Here is a 13,296-nt window from a genome sequence, read left to right as displayed (position 1 = left end):
TCCTCCCAAATTTGATAATTATCTCAAATATCTTGTCTTCTATTTACTGAATAGATCATCAGCTTAAAGCTGGCAGATTTTTTTGAAGAAAGGAAATAAAGAAACCCCAAACAAAATCAAAAAATCTGACCAACCAATCAAAACCCATAAACACCAAAACCTTTGTATCCAAACACCAAATTCTATATCACAAAAGTAATAGTTGTACTACTGTGACCCAGAGAGAATAATAAGGGCAAGGAGAAATTTGCATCATTTCTCATGGGAAATTTTAGGTCTTCCCATGCTGGAATGAATAAAAAGTTTTCATTGCTGTCTACCATTTTATATCATTTGACTCCCGTATAGGAAAAAAAAATCTGTAATTCTTAGAAAGGAGAATAAAAGGTAGCTGGAGGGACATTTATCAGATGTAAACCATTCGCTATTATCATTCTATGAAATCTTAAGACATGAATCCTCATAGGCAGAGTAATAAAAATATTTTTTAAAAAATATTTTCAAGCTGTAAGTATTTTTGTGGATTTTAAGAGAAAGAATTCTTTTTGCCATGCTGTAGCATACAATGAAGTAGTTAACAGGTTGTTTTTTCCGTACATAGTGTTGCTTAAAAGCACATCATGCCACAATATTTCCTTCTCATCTGACTTCTATACGTGATATAGATCATCCTTTCCTACCACCTTCCTAGGTTAAAGGGGTACAGAAAACCTCACAATCATGTGAACGAATAAATAAAAAAATTACTGTTAAGCTGCTGCATAGGAACTTCTTGCTCAAGGGGAACTTCCTCTTGTGTTCTCATCCAGAAGAAAATGGATTATTTTATGCCTAATGCAGACTCTCTTTGTAACACTGGTATGGGGCATTGCTCCTTTACTTCCCACCATGTGTACAAACATGAAAACAAAACAAAACAAAAGGTATATATACACATAAATACACATACATATGTGTGTGTATATATATATATAAAAATATGTATTCCTGTATTTTCAGTCTTCCATAATAGGTAGACTGAGATTTCCTATTAGTTAGACATTTGTTTTTGCCTAAGATGGAAGCAAATAAGTTCTTCTAGAGAAATGGGGAAATATGGCCAAATATTCAAGAGTTTCTTTTTTTCTGAGGCCCCAAATCTCTACCTAACTTCCTTAAATTTTACAGAGATAATAGAAATTTCTTCCTTAAATTCCAAAGTTTTTAATTACTTGCTTCTGTTGTTATTTTCATCTGTGATACTGCGTGCTTATCAAAGTGTATTTCTTTACTGGAACAATCAAAATTCCTTTTGTTTCTTATAATAAATTAATGCTCAATTGTGTGACTGTCCTCAGAGAAAGTTCATTCAGGGAAAAAAAAAAAAAAGTTACTGTGATTGCACTGATATAGTATGCAAAATCTAATTTGGCTGTTATGCTGCAGACACACACATGCATTCACCAACACAGATACGCATAGACAATGAAAGAGAAAACTCGAAAATATGTTTTATTAACAACCATATTTCAATTTTTTTATTATTATTTTATTACAAATCTTTATGCCATGACCCTGTTTGATGTATGTGCATTGCTGTTTAGAGAAAAGAAATCTATTATTATTTACAGTATTGTTGGCTAGAGGCTTCAGCTGTTTTCTAGATGCTTTTGTAGAAGGGACTGTGCAAATATAATAATAGAATGGCATTGCCAAGAGTTTAGTCTGAATACACAAAACAGGGGTGCAAAAGCAGAAGGCCAAAATGATAAAATAAAGTTTCCATGAGTAGGTATCAGAGCATAGAATCTTCACAACAATTCAAGCTTGTAATTTTCAGTCTGACCCCATACCCAGAGTTAAAAACTTTTCTGAGATGTCACGACATATTCTGAGGAGTAAACTAAGTTATAGATTTCAAATCAAAGTGTCTCTCAGGACAGATTACGTTTCCCTGTTTAAGGAAAGCATTCTTGGTTGGGATACAGTTCTGCAATCATTGCAACATACCTTGCCAGAGAATTAAAAGAGAAGACAATTAAAAAAAAAAAAACAACCAAACAAATAGGTCTTGATGATCTCTTATACATGTTCCCTGATAGGAATACAAAGTTAGTGAGAGTTCATATACTGTGAGTTCTTGAGTTCTGTAACTCGGTTGCTATTTCCAGTTCCTCCGGTGTTTGTGCATCTGTTCTCCCCAGAAAAGTTGTGCAGAGATCTGAATCCAGCTCGTTTAAATGGAAAAAATGTTATCCAAATTGAAAAGGATTCAAACTGCATGTTTTCAATTTCTGGATGACCACAGTAAAACTGGGCATTTTTGTTTCTAGCAGTGGTGATTTAAAAGCATTAGCACCATTTTTTTTTTCTTTTTTTTTTTTTTTAAGAAAGCATTTGAGCCCTGTATTAGGATGAAAATATCAAATTCATGACAGGAAAGATAGACTATTCTGTCTTCAAAATTTCTTGGGTACTTGCATAGGTGCTGCCTGTTCATCTCACTGTCTCCAGGTGCCTCTTGGCTCTTTGTTTTAAACTCCATGCTAACACAACTGATATCTCTTCTACACAGTATGGAAATAAACAAAAAAAAATTTTAAAAAAATCAAAACAGAGGAAATGACTACTGCATGACCAGTGTGAAATTACAGGGCAAAAATTTATCAGAAGAAGGATCTCATAAGCCTTGCTTCTCCATTATTGATGCCACAGAAAATGCTGGGATCCTGTCTCAGTTTTTACCCAATTATGCATTTTTTCTGACTCAGCATCAGAGTTCTGTTGACATGTGGCACTGACAATCCTCCTATGTACTCACAAATTTATCACTTTACTTGCTTATGTGTAGTGGCTATGAAACTCACCTGAGAGGATGTCTGTCTGAGCAGTCTGAAGACAGCGATTTCCAAACTTCAGGATACAAATTTCAGTACAATTTGATATTCCTCCATCCTTTACTGGATGATGGGGGGAAACACTGTAACAAAAGAAAAAGAACTGTTGCTCTGCACCCTGAAATGGAAAACAGGGATGGAAAACAGAACAGAGCCCCCATATTCCAAGGGGAAATGGGGAAATGTCCTGATGCTGCATTTAAACATGTGTGTGTGTATCTGTGGGGCCAGATTGGATCCACTCAAGTGGACTGAGGGAACTGATAGAAGTTCTGAGCCATTTGTCATCATCGAGCAACAGCCCTGGTCACTTCAAATCCTGTGTTCATTTTTGGGCCTCTCACTGCAAGAAAATTGAGAGGCTGAAGTGTGTCCAGAAAAAGGAACAGACCTTGGGAAGGGTCTGGAGCATCCTCACAGACTATTAGGAGGTGCTGAGTGATCCTGAGGGGCTCAGCCCAGAGAAAAGGAGGCTCAGGGGGGACCCTGTGGCTCTGCACAGCTCCCTGAGAGGAGGAGGAGACAGGGATGGGTCAGGCTGTGCTCCAGGGAACAGGGACAGGACAAGAGAAAACAGGCTCAAGTTGAGCCAGGGAGGTTTAGATTGGAAATTAGAGAAAACTTCTTCATCAGAAAGGTGGTCAAGACCTGGCACAGGCTGCCCAGGGAAGTGGTAGAGTCACCATCTGTGGAGATATTAAAAATATGTGTAGATATGGCAATATGTGTAGATGCTGAACTTGATAATCTTAGTCATATTTTCCAGCCCTAATAATCCAATGTTTCTGTAATTTTATGACACCATGTTAACAATGAAAATACAAATCACATAGAAAACAGAAAAACAATAATTAAAACATAATGTAGGGTACCTACCTTTAGAATAGATCTCTAAGAATTGAAGTTGTATTTATTAGGAAAAAGAAAGAATCATATCCAAGTCTCTCCATTTTATTATTGTTCAATCACATGTAATATTCAAGACTTTAAGCCTACAGTAAAAGCATTGGCAATCAAATAAAAAATTACTAATCATAAAATAAAAAGGGTAATGATAACATTTATTCTAATAAGCACATGGTTTAAGCCAGTAAAATAAATGGGAATAATTGCCATTCTTCAAGTCCATTACAAAGGGAAGTAAGAGGGGAGAAAGGAATGGCTGCAAAATTAAAAATAAAAAAACCAAAACAACAAACAATTGTATTACTAGAAAAACAAAATGTCAGTGGTTTAGAAAACACATTTTCTAAAGTTTTAGCAGGCTTATCCATCAACAAATTTCAAGAAAAATATACCCTTTATACATGTATTTTTCTGCAGCTTGTCTGCATTTCTGATACATTGTTTAAATGGGTTTCGCCTGCCTTAATAAGGCACATCATTTGAACAGAAACCTCACTGTGTGATAACAGGCAACACATAGCGAAAAAATGCCTCGAGCTTTTTTCCTTGCTATATTTGGCTCTCTGGGCTAAGTCGATTTGAGTTGGGCTGATTATAATAAGCCAGAAAGTCACTACGAACTAATTATTTTCTGTTCATTTATGTGATTAATGGTGAAAACTTGGATAACTTTTACATATCTTGAGTCCTATATAATTAATCATCTTGAACTTTACAAAAAAAAATAAAGAATAAACCCCCTCAAGGTGCCCCTGGATTTTCTTCCAAAGCATTGGAGTTTCACTGGCATTAGCTCATGCAACTGACAAAATCAGGGGATGTTTGCAAAGAAGTGACATGTTTGTGCAAGTCCTCAGAGGGCACTGCTGAATTTCCTCAGCCACCAAAATACTAGGAAATTAAAAAATCTGGTAGCAAGTAAGTTATTGGGTGAACTAATGACAGTGCTGGGGGTAAAAACAGGAGTTGGGGGGAAAAAAAAAAAAGTAAATCACAACACACAAATGAAAAAGGACCTATCCTCCAGAGAGACTACATGGCTTGAAGGAACTAGTATGGGGAAGACAGTTGTTTTGGATCAATTTGTTGACAGCTAAATCAAGCTCATAATAAGCCCAAATCCTGAGGCAAATGCTAGCATTTGATAAACCCAGAGCACCCTCTTCAAATTGTCAGGGTAAAGAGTTCTACCTTTCTCCTATTTCCTTCTTACTTTACCCTTCATGTGTCATACAGATAGCCTCGAAACTAAAACGCATACCTAAAACATGAAAAAGGTGAAAATTCCACACTGCCCAAGGGGACTGACTTTGTTTCCCCCATGTGGTGAAGACTGACCAGGCAATAGAAGGTGAATATTGCACTTTAGGAAAGAGAAGCAATCTCTTGAACAATGCCAATGTAATTGCCAAAGTGCAGCCCTGTCTATTGCAGAGACACACGTGAGGAGCTGGCTTAGCAGTGGAATACACCAGTCCTACATCCAGTCTCGTGTTCTGCACCACCATAGCTGCAGGATTACCAAAATAGTGCAGAGGGACCCTGAAGATCACAGGGTGTGCTCACACAGAAATCGGAAATCACAGGGGAAGAGAATCCCTGCTCAGAATCCCGGATTGTGCAGAAAGAGTTTCATGTTTTCTCTGTAGTCTAAGAAACAAGGATGGGAATTTTTGTTCAAATGAATTGGTTTTATACAACCCTTGCTATTTTGTCAAAAGCACTAGAATACATGTGTTGATTTTTCCTTATTCCTGTAGATTTACTCTTTGCAGTACTAGATGATTAAACCTTTTAAGTAGTATTCCCTATTGCTGCTCTCACAGGAAGTCTGAGCCAATTTCATTTTCTATTCCAGAATTTAAAATTAAATATTGTAGGGGTTAGAGGAGGAATCCACCTGTATTTAGTCATTAGAGGATTTTAATTTGCTATTGCCTAAACCAAGCTTGCACAAAAACTGTAAGTCAAAGGTCCTCTGTCTAAAGCAAGGGAGAGTAAACAAGTCTTACACTGTAATTTCACTCCATGCCAGGCTAAGCTGAAGTCAGGGTCATCACTATGGAAGCCCAAGAAAACCTATCTGTTGCTCTTTTATATGTAGGCAACATTCATCTTTTCAGAGACTCCTCCCTTCCAGTGTGGCCCCTGAGGAGAAGAGCCTATTTTCAAAAACCCTCTTCTAGCATTGTTGCAGCTACAGGACTTTTAAATACTGAATCAGCCTTGATGATCTATTTGAAAGCCCTCTGTGATTTCCCATGTTGAAAATGAAGATGTCTAGAAGTGGTTGTGAGAATGCCATAGCTGTATCTGCTACCACCAATGTCCATTTGACACTGATTATTATGTGCTCTATTATTTAGCTGATAAGGTACATATTGGTTCAGGCTGGACTGTAATATTTTGCATAATTTCTGCAAAGAATGGGAGGGAAAAGTTGGCATGCCAGCTCCTTGACAAATGGTTCCTTTTGTCAGAACCAGTATCTTCACTGAAGAAGGCAAGGAAAAGAAAACCTGGAGAGAGAGCTGGCAGATAAGCATGAATTGACAGTAATTACTTGAAGAGGGCCTAGCAGAAATTCTCTGAGATCATACTTCTTCAGGGAATACACTAGAGGATCATCACATTGTGCTGTAATTATTACACCCTTCCCAGTCATTCTCTTTGCCTCACAACTGAATTAGCCCTAGTGAAAAGTGACATCCTTTTGTTTAAAAAGTGTGGGGGAGGGGGAGATTCTCAGGCTTGGAGCAGAGGAATGTCTGGATGAGAAAACATTTTGTCTTTGGCTAGTTACTACTCCCTACCTTTACAAAGTAGGAGTTGAAGATACTGACTAAATGTAAACATCTGAGTAGAAGTGAGTTGCACTAGATTCCCTGTGTAGTCTTATAGGTTCCCTTTATAGATGTGAAAAAAAAAAAAAAACAAACAAACCAGGAACTCATAAAGATAAGCTTCACCTCACCCTGAAATGGCTCTGAGACAAAGAAATCTTGCCTTGTTTTTCACCTTTGACTAGCAGTGTCTTAAGGACTAAATCAGATGCTGAAGACTAAAATCTGAGCAAACCTGAGTGTTGACTTCTGTTGGTTTCAGATAGGACCAAAGTGGCCTGGGCCAATCATTTAAGGGGGAAAAAGAGGTAAACATATGCTTACAAGCTTTAGTACTAAGCAAACTGTTCAGAGGCTTACTTACCACTGAGGTGCACTTGATTCAATCAAGGATAAGTACATGAATATGCTAAAATAAACATTCAAAATTGTTTGGTTTGGTTGTTTGTGGTTTTTTTTGTGTGTTTTATTTTTTTTTTTTTTGTGCTAGCTTGTTTGATTTGGTTTTTGATTTTTTAGTTTTGTTATTTTTATTTTTATTTTTAACAGTTCTTAAACTACAATTTTCAGATTTTCTCAAACTTGGACTATCTGCCTGGCTGCACACACATAAATTTCCCCCAGTTTCTTGTCAGTAGCTAGTATAAAGAGCATCCAGAATGCATTGAAGCCATCAAACTTGTAAGTTCTTCTCCTCACTGAACTGGGGCATGTTACATCCACTCCTGATAGTCCCAGAGCAGATGACACAGTTATAGTTTTCTATCAGTTGAACTGAATTTAGTCGTGCTGCTTTTCCTGTAGTCCCATCCCCCAAAGAGACAGACAGGTGAAGTGGGGACAAAATGAAAAGTGCAGGGAGTAAGCAGTCTCAGAGATGTCAGAGGACAGATCGCAGTAGAGAGTTTAAGAACAGCATAGAACTGAGAGAGAGCAGTGTGGAGGCAGAGACGGAGATGGGCCTCTGTTAAATTTTGGTGTAAAAGCAAGTTAGAAGCAAGGCTTGTGGACCAAATTTCAGCCTGAAACATCATGAGTTCAAAAACTCATTTGGCTTACAACACAAGTCATGATCTAGCTGTTGCTGAGGGTGCTCACAAACCACCAAGGGCTGCTGTATCCTTCTCTGCTCTGCCAGTGACCAGGCTGGAGGTGCCCAAGGAGGTGACACACTGGGGATAGCTAATCCCAGCTGGCCAAACAGATGTCTCATTACATATGACATTATGCTCTCCAATTTATCTTAGAGGAAAGAGGAAGAGGGCATGTTCAGGGTTATGGCATTTGTCTGCCCAGGCAACCATTGTGGGCAATGGAAATCCACTCTCCTGGGAATGGATAAATCCCTTCCTGCCCATGAGAAGAGATTAATTCATTCCTTGTTTGTTTGGTTGGTTTTGTTTAGTTTGGGGTTTTTTCTGTTTGTTTTTTAGTGGTTTTTGGTTTGTTTTGTTTTGGGTTTTTTTTTTGTTGTTGTTGTTTTTGGATTTTTCTGTACATGTGGGTTTTGCTTTTAAACAGTCTTTAATTAAAGTAACAAGTTTTCATACCTTTACCCTTCCATTTCTCTTCCCTGTACATGGGAAGTGAATGAGTGACACTGTAATACTTATTGGTATCCCACAATATCTATTCAATCCCTGGACAAGAAAAAGAAGTTTATAACTAGGTTTTTTTTCCCTTTGGAGAAGAAGTTTCACATATACCCTCCAGAGAGTTTTGAGTGATTTTAGCAAAGAAACCTGTCTGCAACTGGTATCAATATCAAACCCCCAAATGAAAAAAAATTTATTCTGTCTTTAAAGTTTAAATCAACATGTAATGGACCTAATCATCATTTGTTACAGCTTTACAGAAGTAAGTATGGAAATGCTTATTTATGCCAATTGACAGTCTAGACTGAGAGAAATATGATATATATTATGTATATTCCATATTTGTTATTTGTTATGGCTAGGCATTTTATTGGTTTTATAAAATTTCAAAATGCCAATAAAACAAGAATTTTAAAAAAGTTTGGATGCCATCAAATTATTCTTTGGCAGCACTGACTTCACAATACAATTGGATTGTACATTAATGCTTAATTTCCTTTTATTGTATTTTTAACTGCCTTTTTATTATATGTACATTTATTGTTGTGAAATGCCTGGGGATGACTTTGTCAAGAAAGGTGCCATATAAACAAAATAGTATTGATCTGATGATAAGCAGAACAACAATCAAAGAAGTGAGATATTTCCTAATAAACCCACATACGGCAATACATTGTTAATGCTGTATTTTAGCTTAACACTTTTACTGGTTAAAAGTAACATAGATGACAAGCTACTACTCCCTATTGGATCTTTGACTGACAACTTTACTTCCATCAACCCTCTTCTGCAAACTGTGGTAGAAAGGTTTAATTGTGTTTGTAATTAATTGGATTTTAATCAGACTGTATAAAGAAATTGCAGAAGATTTTTTCTCCTTTATTTTAAAAAAAAAGCAGCAAAAAGCTCTCTTTCAACATATTGCTAGGGATGCAGAAATATTCATTGCTACAACAGTTTGAATAGTGAATTAAAATGCATTCATGCTTCAATACAAAATTGGTTAGATTAGTTAGCATTTGAAGAACAGTTTCATATATTCCAGAGGAAGTATAAAAAAAAAAAAAAACAAAAAGGAAAGGAAAAAAGAAAGAAAACCCCAAACATGAAGCTTAGTTTATTTTAAACCAAACGCGTATGGTGTTGAATTGAGCTCTCAAGAAAGGTATGTTCCGAGCCCTTTAAATTACTTGCATTGAAACTCATAAACATTCATTAATAATGTTCTGTGGGAAATAATTTTCAACTTATTTTGCATAACGTTAGAGCATCTATTGAAATAATATTTTGCCATATCAGAAAGATAAATCCCAATAAGGAAGGCAATTAAAGCCAAGTGGAGAAACAAAAACTTCCATAATGTTATCTCTAAGTACCAACTGGTAATGAATTGAATGCAGAAATCTATGTGGGAGTTCACAGTCTTTTCGATGTCTTCAGGACTGGGATGAGTGTGTTGGCCCCTGTTCCCAGATTCACTACTTCTCTGCTTTTTCAGTTTCCCAAGTCTTCATTAAATCTGGGTCTGGAGAGTTTTATGCATGCAAAAAGGCTGACCTAAGACTTTAACACATCTGGGTAAAGAGACATTTGAATGCTCTAACAATTGTATTCAAAGCCATTAAAAAAGAATAAGAATGGGAGGGAAACACTACCAAGAGTAACAAGTGTCTAGCAGAATTACTGTAAAAACAACTATGCGCTGAGTGCCAGCAACACCATTTCAGTGTCCCCATCCTTTTTTATAGGGCATGCTGTTGTGTCTGGTGAGATTTAAGGACTTGCAGTGACTGGCCAATGAAACATCTAAATGCCAGAGGCTTGGGCCAAGGACTTTTGTTCAGGAGGTCTGAAGCCTTGAACATCACTTGTTCCATTTTTGGGTTGCTTTCCACAGCAAACTCTCTGCTCTACGGGAATTGACAGCATACAATATCCACACAGGACTAACTGAACTGTTTGGATGCCTACAGATGGCAGGATCAATCTCCTCAGGAAGTGAAATCCCTCTTAATTTGCTTTTCCTCCTGCTACTCTCCTTATTTCTTTCTCTTTGCATCATAGCAATGCAGTCTTTCACCCTCTACTTTTGTTTCCCTCCTCAAGCCTACATCATATAGAGCAGCATCTCAAAGCAATGCTTGTGGAAACCTTGAAGTAAATCATCACAACCTTATAAATCATCACAACCTCATTTCTTCATATTTTCTGTCAACCAGTTACATCACTGCAAAGAAGAAGGCAGGGCAAAGTAATAGTAATTAATATTAAAGGTCATATCCCCATAATAAATGTTAAAGGTCAGATCTCCAGACAATGCTATGAAACCCTGTCTGGTTAAGCCTTAGGACTCTGCTTTTGCCAGGCAAATGCTCTTCCAGTACACAGTGATGACACCATTGCAGACATAATGAATTTCTTCTGCCTAAACAGTATTTTTTTTTTTCAAAGGATGTGTACCCAAGTGTAAAAGTCCTTGCTGAAGTTTTGTGCTGCAGCTTCCAAGTATTTCCTTCTTTCACCTTCACTGCAAAGAAAGAATGACTCCTCTGCAAAGCATCCCCAGTAGTGTATGCTTTAAGGTCACCTATGAAAGAGTTAGCTGTACATTAAGTTATACCTTGCTGATAACAAGATGGATTTAGAAAGTGATGAGAAATGACACGGTACACATGTACATTAAAGCAGATGACAGGAAATTGAAAACATTACTGTAACTTATTAAACATTGATTTTCCAGACATTCCTTGGATATTGTTTGACGAAAATAAATGTTAACAGTAACAACAGCAGAAACAATTGGAAAGGAATTGTGGTCTCATTTTGGAGCTGGGAGTGAGAAGCAGGATCAGAGAGGATAAGAGAACTCATGGAAACTGCAAGTATAAGCACTTGGTCTACTCTAAGAAAGCACAAAATGTTATAGTGTTATTATTGCAGAATAGAATAGAACAGAACAGAATAGAATAGAATAGAATAGAATAGAATAGAATAGAATAGAATAGAATAATTTCAGTTGGAAGGGGCCTACAATGATTTAATAATCAACCTCATTGACCATTTCAGGGTTGACCAAAGGACATTCATTTTGGTACTGCGGCATTGTCCACACTTATAGACAAAGGTCATCAATCACATGTCTAAGAATTCTGTTCCAGTGTTTGACCAGAGGTTCAGAGACTGAAAGTCCATGGAAGAGTGGGGAGTTATAACTTCTAATTTTGAACTCTGCTCGTGACTTGTAATGATCTTCTTTCAGAGACTTTAGAGAGTTTTGACTTAGAGACACCCTACAGAGACACAAATTTGCCACTTTACTGATGTAGAAATATTAACTGCCTTTATAAATTTTCCCAAGTTCATTTATGATTAAGCTTGATTTTTTTTTTTCTTTAATTGAGCATTCTACAGATCAGTCCTGTCCTGAACATTGATCCTAGCACACAGGGCTGTTCAGAGTCCTATCCAGGACCAAATGCTGATATCTGTACTCCTGTTGATAAGCCTTTAAAAATATTATGGTTTAATTTCAAGTGTCATTTGAACACAAATTGGTTGAATTAATGCAAAAGGCTACAAAGTCAAATATGTTCATATTAATGAAACTTACTCCTGAAATCAGTCAGCATTTCTTTCTGAAATAAGCCAATGTTAAACTTTGCTAAAAATTTGGTTTTACACTCATTGAACAAATTAGTAATCTTCAGCAGGAAAGAAGATTATCTACAAGATGATGGGTAGTGGTTCAATTAAATGTGTGCAAGCACAAGTGCAGTTACTTGTGGGGTCCTGGGGACAACTGGCAGCTCTGCACAGAGAAGAACCACGGTGAGTGAAGGGGCTCCATCAGGTCAGATCAGGCCAGGTCACACATGGGGACAGAGGGAAGTGAACTCTTAGTGACACCCCAGCTGTGACAGTCTAGGGACTGGCAACCTTCATCTGGCATTGTGTGCATGTCAGATCTCAGCCTCCCACCAGGACTGATATATATATATATATATATATATATATATATATATATATATATATATATATATATATATATAGCCTCCTGACAATTGTCTCATCCCTGTAAGAAGAAACACAATTTTTTGCTGCTCATGGCACAGCTGGACTTAAAATTATTGTCTCCATGGCAATAAGATATTAGAAAGGATCAGGATCAATTACTTAATTTTGGGTACTCACCTCAAAACATTCTTCCTCCTGTGTGCCCACCCTAAAACAGGGTGGCATGGCTCATGATGACACCTGGGAACACTCTTGCCTTTGAGTCCTGTTTAGGGAATAGCTGGGAGAGTGCACTCAGCATAAGCCAAACCTGTGACATAGGCCTGATAAAAATTAAATAGTGTAGATGATTATGTGCCAGTGCTTCAGCCTGTCTTTTGACTCTTTGTAGTTTATCCATATAGATGCACTCTCTGGTGCCTGAATTTGCATTTGAAGTGCCTTCAAATGTGTATTAAATATGGACATGCTATTTCATTTATTTTATATATACCATGCAGTAAGGTTTCATTCTCCAATGCATGCCTCTGCATATAGATTGGAATAGAAAATATCTTTTTAGGAAGGAGATGTGAAAGTATTAAATATATTACTGAAAGTGTAGCCTCTTCATCTGCTTAGAAATTTTTCATCAAAACACTTTTTAAACCTCTGAGTTCTTAGATCTTTTTGGTAGAAAACACTTGTCTGCATTTTTTCAGGTGTCAGAGAATGCAAACAAAACAAAACAAAACAAAACAAAACAAAACAAAACAAAACAAAACAGAGATGTGTAGTCATTATATCTCCTTCTTAAATATCTGGGGTTTTATTCCAGCATATTTTCCTAGTCTGTTTTTGCTTCCTAGAAAAGCAAAAACAATAGTAACAGTATCACCACAATTTTAAAATGAACCAAAAGTGTGGGCATTCTCAAAAAATCAAAGCCATTCCCTCCAAATGTGTAGTCATCAAACAGGGGTTTTGGGGTGTCCAAGGACTTGGATATTTTTCACATTCCTAAATGTTACTGCTGGCTAAGGCATAGGAAAAGATTAAAAAGAAAAAAAAAAAAAGACAAAA

General features: G+C 36.9%; 1 long non-coding RNA gene across 1 annotated transcript; it reads right to left on the bottom strand.

Annotated features, from left to right (window-relative positions):
* Positions 1–1,605: 1,605 nt before the first annotated feature.
* LOC119695703 lies at positions 1,606–12,547 on the bottom strand. The gene is made up of 3 exons (XR_005255341.1): positions 12,412–12,547; positions 2,847–2,959; positions 1,606–2,200 (listed from the first exon to the last, which is right to left on the bottom strand). It is a non-coding gene; the product is annotated as an uncharacterized LOC119695703 (long non-coding RNA).
* Positions 12,548–13,296: the final 749 nt, after the last annotated feature.

Source organism: Motacilla alba, chromosome Z (assembly GCF_015832195.1).
Source record: "Motacilla alba alba isolate MOTALB_02 chromosome Z, Motacilla_alba_V1.0_pri, whole genome shotgun sequence".
In the NCBI taxonomy this organism is placed as follows: domain Eukaryota; kingdom Metazoa; phylum Chordata; class Aves; order Passeriformes; family Motacillidae; genus Motacilla; species Motacilla alba.
The sequence above is the reverse complement of the archived record's forward strand: the minus strand, read 5'-3'. Positions and strand labels throughout refer to the sequence as shown.